The sequence below is a fragment of the Capsicum annuum genome, chromosome 10, assembly GCF_002878395.1.
Source record: "Capsicum annuum cultivar UCD-10X-F1 chromosome 10, UCD10Xv1.1, whole genome shotgun sequence".
Classification (NCBI taxonomy): Eukaryota; Viridiplantae; Streptophyta; class Magnoliopsida; order Solanales; family Solanaceae; genus Capsicum; species Capsicum annuum.
In genome coordinates, this window is record NC_061120.1 from 189311793 (window position 1) to 189321991 (window position 10199).

The window sequence follows — 10199 nt, forward strand, 5'->3', positions numbered from 1 at the left end:
TTACTTTACCCCCTTATATAATATATTATGAGGGATGTTTCATCAGTTGTACATGATTGGTTTTAGACACTAGGTTTGAACTTTAGTTGTGGATTGCGGTGACAATAATGTTAACTCAAGGATAGTGATATGAGAATTGTGGGAGTAAGTTAGTAGGCTTGATTTGACATGTGCCAAGGTTGGAAACTTATGGAAAACTTGAGTGGAAAAAAATTGTGATATATATATACATGATGATTAGTGTTAAATCTATGAAATGTGACTGAGTCACTGGGTGGATAAGAGTGTTGGGTTTATAAGAATAAGTTGAACCCCAGGTAGCTTATTGTCGGATGAGGTCCTAAGTGTATAAGTACCATGTGTGCCTAGTTTATGTTCTTGAAATTTTTAATATGGAGACGGATAGAGAGTTGCTATATGGTGTTATTTAGAACTGAATTGAGGGAAATATAGATTGATGGTGTGAGCTCTTGGTCTAGTTTTTAAAACTTTGTTAAGTTGTGAGGATATATAATTAGACGTGTAATGCTAGTTTACTAAGTAGTGAAGAATTGATTGTTATGTGTTAAGAAGGGTGAATGTGTGTGCTTATGAGAGAGTGAGTTATAGGGTGATGCCTACGAAACCTTACAAAAGTTAAGATTAGTAACCCTGAAGGGTAGTGTCTTCATATTATAGCTATTAGTGGAGTTTGGTGTTCACGTGTATGGTGATAACCCCATTGTGCTGAGTGTTGTGCTCGTAGATTTAATGAGAGGATATGTCCTCAAGTCTAGGATGGAAACTTTGATCTTAGGTGGAGATGATGAATTAAGGTAGTTCCCAAATTTTCTCATGGTAGTAAGTTTCAGGGAAGAGTCATGATAAATTTATTATATTCAAGAAAACTCATCCTACTTCAATTTAAAAGGACATCTATCAGTGCCTTATGTATTCAAGTTATGCCAATGCCTAAGGTTTGAGTTCTGTACTCAACTTATATCCATGTTCAGACCTCCAAACTAGAAGCAATAATGTTCCTCAATAATCCAAGCTCTCGCGTACTCAAACTCCATATTATGATTGCTCGTGATCCGTAAATCCCTACCTCATGTCATTCTTAGTTCTAAGAAACCATGCTTTCTATATGTATTGATTCATTTTATGTCAATTCTTTCCCATAGTGATAAGGTATATCAAAGTTATGGCCATTCTCAACTCCTAAATATATGAATTCCGGCTTTATGTTATTAAGCTCATGATGTATGCACTCATATCTCTCATTGTTTCCAGTCTGAAGAACTTGTGCTACATTATGTTTATTCCTGTACAACCCTCTACGTATGATATAGCTAGTTTCTATGAGGTATTTTGTGCCTATTTCACCATCTCTCACTCCCATCCCTGATTCTTTTACTCTAGTCCCTCAATGACCTTCCTTATATTGGAATGATAGTGATAATAGAAATGAAGTAATATTTTAGATATAGGAGTGGATGTTCTTTAAGGTAAAAATTTTGTGTGTGGCTACTCGAGTTAAGGTTATAGGTGAAGAGGGGAGAGGGAGATGAACTATTGTTACGTGAAATATTTAGGAAAGGTATATGTGGTGAAAATCTTTGTGAGAGTTATTTAAGTTGTTGGTTTTAGTGGGGAGATCTATAAAATGGGTGTAGTAGAGATAGGCTTTAATATTGTGATTGAGAGATAAACAAACCAATTTTCTATATGGTAAGTAATCCTCAATTTAAGAAATGAAATTTGTTTGATTATAGTGATATGGTGAAGTAATATTCCTAAAGGGATGAAGAGTATAGGGTCCCATAGCTTAAGCTAACACCTTTTTACTCTGGGTTAGGCTTCAACATGGAAGTACTATACAGTTAGACTCGAGATTTTTAGTTATCTATCTAGCATGGGAATTATAAGATTGAGATGTTGAAATGTGGTTTTCATAGCTGAAAACATAGTTGAGAAGCATCGCAAATTTAAAGGCTATTAGACATATCAATTGAGGTAGAGAATGTTTCTATTCTATTCTTATGTCAAGAAAAAATCTTAGTTCATGTCTTGTACCAACCTGAATCAGTCCAAGGATTATCAGGAATATTCATTCCTCACAATGTTATGATCATGTGGCATAGAACACATGCAAAGATCATGTCTATGTCGAGTCCCATTATCTCATGATTTGTGCTTACACGGTTTACTTGGTGAGATCATAAAGCTTTTCTTAAATGCCTATGTATGTTTTGTTGAGGAAAATAAAAATTCCTAATGTGAGGTTACTTCCTTAATTCTATACTTCTATAGAATCAAGAAGTTCCTACCTATAATTCGAGGAAGAATGATTCCAAGGGGGAGATAATGTAACACCCAAAATTTTTGGGCTAGAATTCAAACCATCATTCGTAAGTGTATAGATCCGAACCCAATGATTCCGTGTTAATATAAGTGTGATTATATATTATATAGTGTTGATATACCATTGAATATGAATTGGGGCCACAAAAATCCCCAAACTCAAAGACAAGTTGAGAAGTTTTCTATCGATTAACGTTTAGTAAATGTTTCAATTTGGCTCAATTTCAAATGGCCATTATATATAGAATACAATGACTTAGGTGGCCTAATATATATAAAATGAGATATATTTGAGTCTTCTGTCCATTGCATCTGATTTCACCTAACTCCAATATCGAAGTAGAAAGTTACGTTAACTTTACTTTGAAGTGTCTGTCTATCAACTAGGTGACGATTAAGCTGACGAGCCATCAACTAAGTGATGAGCCACAAATCCAGTCACCAGAATAGGTCAATAAATGGTAAATCCCCTCATAAAATTGATGACTAAGGTGATGAATCATCACCTAACTAACAGACCATCAACTTTGTCGTCACCTGAAGAATTTTTGCAATTTTTTTTTGCTTTCCTACATGGCTAAAATCATAACTTGACATTATAACATGAGATTCACATGGATATGACATGGGAGACTCAAATTCATATCATGAGGAATTTAAAATCTTGCATGGAATCACACAAGGGTTGAATCGAATTAGAAACACCATGAAAACATGAAATTTAATTTTTATTGAACATATAAAATACCATAACAATATAAAATTCATTTTTTATTGAAAGAAAATGGTTTTTAGGCTCCAAGGGTGAAAGGGTACTCATGGATGAACTCTCACATACCTTAAAATTCTTGAAGCTTTCCTGAAGATTCTTGAACTTGGGGTAACTTGGATTCTTTACTCCTTGGGGAAAAAGGAATTGAATTTGTTCTTGGGGAAAAGGAATGGTTTTCTTGGGACAACAATTGGAGAAGAAGAGAAATTTATGCCCTAACTAATGCCCCAAGTCGTGATATGAACGATTGGATTGAGGGGGAAAAGTCCCAATTTTCTTCAATCATTTAAATCAAAAAACTGGACGCAACTATGTCACTGCAATGCGGTCTTATCGTGGTGGCTTACTGGTTCTGAAGAAAATGATCATAACTTTTCACTCTGGTATCGGATTAAAGGGAATTGATATAGTTGGAAAGATAATTCAGTTATCTACAATTTGGTGCGTCTTGAGCTGAAAAATTCCATATATGTCAAAAGTTATAAACATTTAAATTTGACCCTTGTAGGATAGAACACGAAACTTTGTACAAAACAAAGGCGCTTATCTCAACTTTGTTCTAGGTGATCCTTATGAACATTTTCACCTTATAAGCACTTCACATACTAGTATAAAGATTATGACACATGCATTCAAATTATTAATCAAGAACTGGACACAACACCCTTATCGCGACGTGGTATATGCACCAATGGGAATTGCACCATGATGTGGTGCTATCGCGGTGACTTGCTAGATTCGCGATCAAAACGTGACCCAATCCTCATCTGAAAATTTTGAAACTTCTTCGAGACATGCTTCTTACACTCCCTGAACATGAATTAACTCAAAAACCAACATCTCAAGGTCGGAAAGGTCAAAATAAAAATCCTTAAAGTTTAGGGGTCTTGAAAATGACTAAGTCCCCAACACTTAATGAAAATTTCAAACCTTAAACCCCTTAAGCATGCAATTAAGAGTTGAATCGAGCTAAGAATAGTACAGGTTATTACAATATCTCCCTCTTGGGAACATTCGTCCTTGAAGGAGACTGATTAGACTGAAAATATTGTACTAAGATAACTTAGATCATATACTGCACATTCATGACTTGGAAAATGAATGCATAATATGAGTCTGAGCATGATACGAGAACTGAACTGATTTTGTAAATATATGCAATGACATGAGAATAGTTATAAGGCTGAGATAGAAATGAGAGAGTCAACTTATGAGTAACCATTAATGCAAGCTGAATTTGGTTTCATGATGAAAAGATGAAAGGTTTAAGATATGAAATTTTGGGGTATTTCAACATCTTCCCTAGCTATTATTAGTCCCCCAAATGATACTGACTTGGCCAAAATACTAAGGAAATACTGAGATACACATGAACTTACGAACTGAATCATGACGGAATATCTAAATATGTTACATGAAATGAACTGAATTCACAATTTACATGGATGCCAACAAAATACCTCTTAGAATGACCATATTCATGAACCTTCAGATAATAATACTAGATTGGAAGATGGAAAACCTATAGGAACTTGTCTTTCTGATTGCTAAACTGAATTACTGGCTATACGGAGTGTATTATGCTGAAATCTTATACTCAACTATACTTTTCCCCTTAAATACCATGCTTATTTGATTCAACTTATAATTCTTACTTGGGTACGTATAATTATTCCTACCAAATTCTGAACTGAGCTATATACTCCCTCCATGTTTAAGCCTTACTCAAAAAATCATAAAGTACGCACAATAAACTATAATACAAGTCTGAACCATGAAAACAAAAAACACTTATTCTCTCCCCATTTAAACAATTGTTCATCATCACTATCTTGACCTAAGGAGATGTCACTGAAAGGTTAGAACATAAGGATTTGTAACATAAAAGGATACTATGCATAACTTTAACACTTAACTGAGGCCTGAGGAATAGAGTATGCATGACATGGATTCATTTAAGAGATCTAAACTGAGGACATTCATGATATAATATAAATTTCGCTAATCATTAATAGCTCAACATAAGTACCTGGAACTGAACATACTGTATAGCATGAGTACATAAGTCATGAGCTACATGACCTGAGTTTGGAGTTCATAAATTCAAAGAACATGATTCGTACTGTTGAGTGAACGGAGCTTCTCATACTAGGAACTAGAAGCGTACATGATTCAATGAAAAATGCATGAATATGAGCTATGATCACAGAACTGATATGTAAGGCATGAGTATAAATCGTGATGATTGAAGTACAAAACTTTTTACTAAGATAAGAATAGGTTGGGCATCATCCTCCGTTACTGTTATTTTATAAAATACTGACATCACTACTAGAATCTGAGAGCCTGACTTGGTTACTTGTTCTATCGTCTCCCCCTTAGCTTCAAGTCATCATTCTAAGTCTGTAACCCCTTTAACATACCCTAAACTGAACTCCAACAACTTTAATCTATAGCTCAAGATATATCAATACATATAAATAATAAACTCAAAATGAAAGACTACACTTGAAAGTGTAGAACCCACTGCTAATACCTCCTTCTAAGATACAACTATTATCTTTCTAGCACCTCAATAGTCATTATACAATAACTTAAACATTGACTAACTTAGAATTTTTGGGAGTATCACCATACCCTGAGTTCACACTATCTAGAGCTTCAACTTTTCTTTGTATTAGCTCAATCTTAGAAGATTCAAACTTAGATTCTAACACTTGACATGGATATCCCCAAACCACCAATAAACCATACTAACTTCCTTCATAGACTACTAACATCACATCTAAACCATGAGAATTACCATTAAACCAACATATCCAACATCAACTACATATAATTTTGCATCAACAAACTTAAATTCTTGCATACACTATTTCAAGCCTACTGATTCACCCTTCATACAACTAGCTCCATAGATATACAATCTACTAAATCTATATAAACACCATCCCTACTTTACTACTGCTAAACTTCTGGGTTCATTCTTCTAACTCTAGAACATATTCAGTCATAGGATTCTATGAAAGTATCTGAGGGCACATATGACTTTAGCTTAGTGCACAATTTTCATGAACATGAATGAAATCTTTCAAACTTCAGAGATTAAAATCACTTATTGGACATTTTTGAGCCTGCGTGCAATCCTATAACTATCTATAAGACTGCCTGAGAAAGCTCTATTTGTAAGAATTTTAGCTGTCCATTTTTGTTGCCTTAAGAATAAGGTAGAGATGACACGAATGGATTAACATAAGAATCAGCATAAGTTCCTTAGAGAAAATTTCTAATGCATGATCTGAGATATAAAATAAGGGAAACATTTCTTAAATACACTGTAGCCTTTCAAAGAAAAGTACAAACGTCTCTGTACCATTCCGCAAGACTCTACTAGACACGGCTTCATAGACATTCTAGGACACTTGAACTCTGTGCTTTGATACCATGTTTTTCACGACCCAAGACTACCACTAGTCATAACAAGATGTTCGGAACCACAAGTAATCCCAAGCTAACCCATGAACTGGCATACTGCTTTAGTAACTGATTGAATATATTAAATAGATAGTTCTGCTGTGCGGAATCATAATCATAATGAAATTTGAATAAGTATGTAACTAATAAAGTTTACAGTCTGATAAATACGAAGAGAGAAACTGAAATTACATGACTAACTCTGACTGACATCTATGAAGCCTCTACGAATCCATAAAAATACAAAACCAAACATAACATATGCTAAGTTGATTTCATTAATGGAGTGACTGATAACTAAATACTGAATGAATCACATAAGAATACTGAATAACTGGTAACTATATACAAATTTTGTAAAACTGAACTTTAATTATTCTAAATAACTGGATTAAAATTGTGGGGTATTATGCATATGAGATAAGGACTATCTGAACAACATAAAATAACTGAGCGTGAATGCATGAAAACTATGATATCTGAGAATGCAAAACCAAGCATAAACTTGTAATATAAAAGACAGAAATTTGTATAACTGAATAACTATTAATCTATATGCTTTGGTCAAGCAAACCTAAGCTAAATATATACTGAATACTACACTGGGACTGTGGGAGCAATCATGTAACCAACATAAACCATCTGAGCTATCATGGAGTCCAACGTCTGACCCACATTGAGGAGGGTTGTTCTATCATTGCCATCAGAATAGAACCTGAACTGTAATGATCACTAAACTGAGCCCATAATAGGCAAGGGGAAACACTCTATAGATGGGCCCCTAACCTACAGTGGCACATAGTTTCTGGGGAAGTAGGATGTGCTAAACCCACACTTTCCATTTTTTGCTAAATCCTACTCCCAATTGAAAGACACAAAAATAGTAACTGGTGCATGCACTGAAGCTAATAAGATAAGCTCAGGTCATGGTGTTCTAAAAACATAAGTGTATATAGATTCTGAGGTAATTATTAACATATAAAGTGATATTGGACCTGAAATTGGACTAAGTTTAACTGAACATGATTATATGACTGATAGTGCTCATTATGATCATAATAACTGATTAAGTAAGAATAAATCATGGTTTAACTAAATCATACTTGAAAATCTAAGAAATTAGTTAAAATACGTAGGTATCGGGTGTTCATAATCCGCCAGCACTAAATCACCATAATGCCCGATATCAACACTTGAAACTGTAGTATGGAAATCGTGGTTCAAAACTCAAAAATATAGACACTTCATCTGACATATGGGAATCATGAACTTAAACATGGTAATATGTTAAACATGGAAAATCAACATGATTACATGTCTAAAATCATAAGTTGACATTATAATATGAGATTCACTTTGATATGACATAGGAGACTCAAATTCATAGCATAAGGAATTCAAAATCTTGCATGGAATCACACACGGGCTGAATTGAATTATAAACACCATGAAAACATGAAATTCAATCTTTATTGAACATATAAAATACCATAATGATAGAAAATTCATTCTTTAATTGAAAGAAAAGGGTTTTTGGGCTCTTTTCTCCCATGGATGAACTCCTACATACCTTAAACTTCTTAACTTGGGAAAGAAACACCATTCTTGAAGCTTTCTTGAAGATTATTTAACTTGGGGAAACTTGGATTCTTTCTTCCTTGGGGGAAAAGGAATTGAATTTGTTCTTGGGGGAAGGGAATGGTTTTCTTAGGAGAAAAATTAGAGAAGAATGGTAATTTATACCCTAACTGCTGCCCTGAGTCCTAATATGAAATATTGGGTTTAGGGGGGGAAGACCCAATTACCCTCAATCATTTAAATCAAAAAAGTTGGACTCAACTATGTCACTGTGAAACGGTCTTATCACGGTGACTTACTGGTTCTAACAAAAATGATCATAACTTTTCGCTCGGGTATCAGATTAAAGCAAAATTGGTATTTTTGAAAATATAATTCAATTATATACAATTTGGTGGGTCTTGAGCTGAAAAATTCTATATATGTCCAAAGTTATACACGTTCAAAGTTGATCCTTGTAGGATCGAATACCAAACTTTGAACGAATCAAAGGCGCTTAGCTCAACTTTGTTCTAGGTGATTCCTATGAATATTTTTTACCTCATAAGCACTTGAAATACTAGGATAAATATTATGATACATGCATTCAAATTATAAATCAAGAACTAGACACAACACCCTCATCACGATGCGGTATATGCTCTAATGGGAATAGTACCGAAACACGGCGCTTTCGCAGTGACTTACTAGAATGGTGATCCAAACAAGACCCAATCGTCGTTCAAAGAATTCTAAACTTCTTCGAGACATGATTCTTATACCCTTGAACATGAATTAACTCAAAAACTAACGTCTCGAGATCGGAATGGTCAAAATAAAAATCCTTGAAGTTTAGGGGTCTTGAAAATGACTAAGTCTCCAACACTTAGTGAAAATTTCAAGTCATAAGCCCCTTAAGCATGCAAATAAGAGATGAATCAAGCTAAGAATAGTACGGGGTATTAGAATCTCTCTCTCTTTTAAATTATGATAATAATAATAATAATAATAAATCATTTGTCATACCACAGACCAATAAGAAAATCTATATTCTATAGTATGAAATTTAATCAAGAAGTATAAAATAAGACAAGTCATGTTATCTATATCTGTATCCATATATATATATATATATATATATATATATATATATATATATATATACACATATTAAAGGTGTGAAGACCCTTAGACTAGTGATTCAAACTTTTTTTTCTTTAATTGTAAGTCTCTGATCTAGACAAAATAGTTTTTCACTATTTTCTCTAATTATTATTTAATTGTATTTATAATATTGTCTCATAAAATGTATGAACTCAAGAGTTTAAAATATATGGTAAGACTTTTTCTTAAATTAAAAATCCTAAAATTTATGATAAGAGATAATTTTAATTAATTATAGTTTTACCTTATATAAAAATTGAATCTTATTATAACTAAACTCACTATAAATATTAGTATTAATTTTAGGAGTAGGAATCTACTTTTTTACATTCACTCGAGTAATAATTTTAGAAGTAGAATCCTTACTAATATTCTTATATTCGTATGAAGAAGATACCTTATTAACATAGGTTTAAATGGAAAAAACAATATTAGAAACCTAATTAACATAGGTCTAAAAAGAAAAAACAATATTAGAATAAGAAAGTTTCCTAATTAACATAGGTTTAAAAGTAAAAAAAAAATATTAGAATAAGTAGGAAACTTGTTACTTCCTCCATTTAAAAATGGATGACTTACTCTTTTTTTAATGTGTTTCAAAAAGAATGACTTCTTTTTTTTACAACACTTTCATTTCCACTTTTCATGTGACATGTTTAATTCTTCAAGATTAAATGTCATTTTGGTAAATTTCACATATCTTTAATTTAGGACCACAAGAAAAAAAATATTCTTTATTTTCTTAATCATCGTGTCAAGTCAAACTAAGTTGTTCTTTTTGTAACGGAGGGAATATATTAATATTTATATAAAAAAAGTTTTAAATTTTATTAATATCTTCCTTTTTATTCTCCATACAATTTATTATTCTAACCAAGTGAGTTCTTAA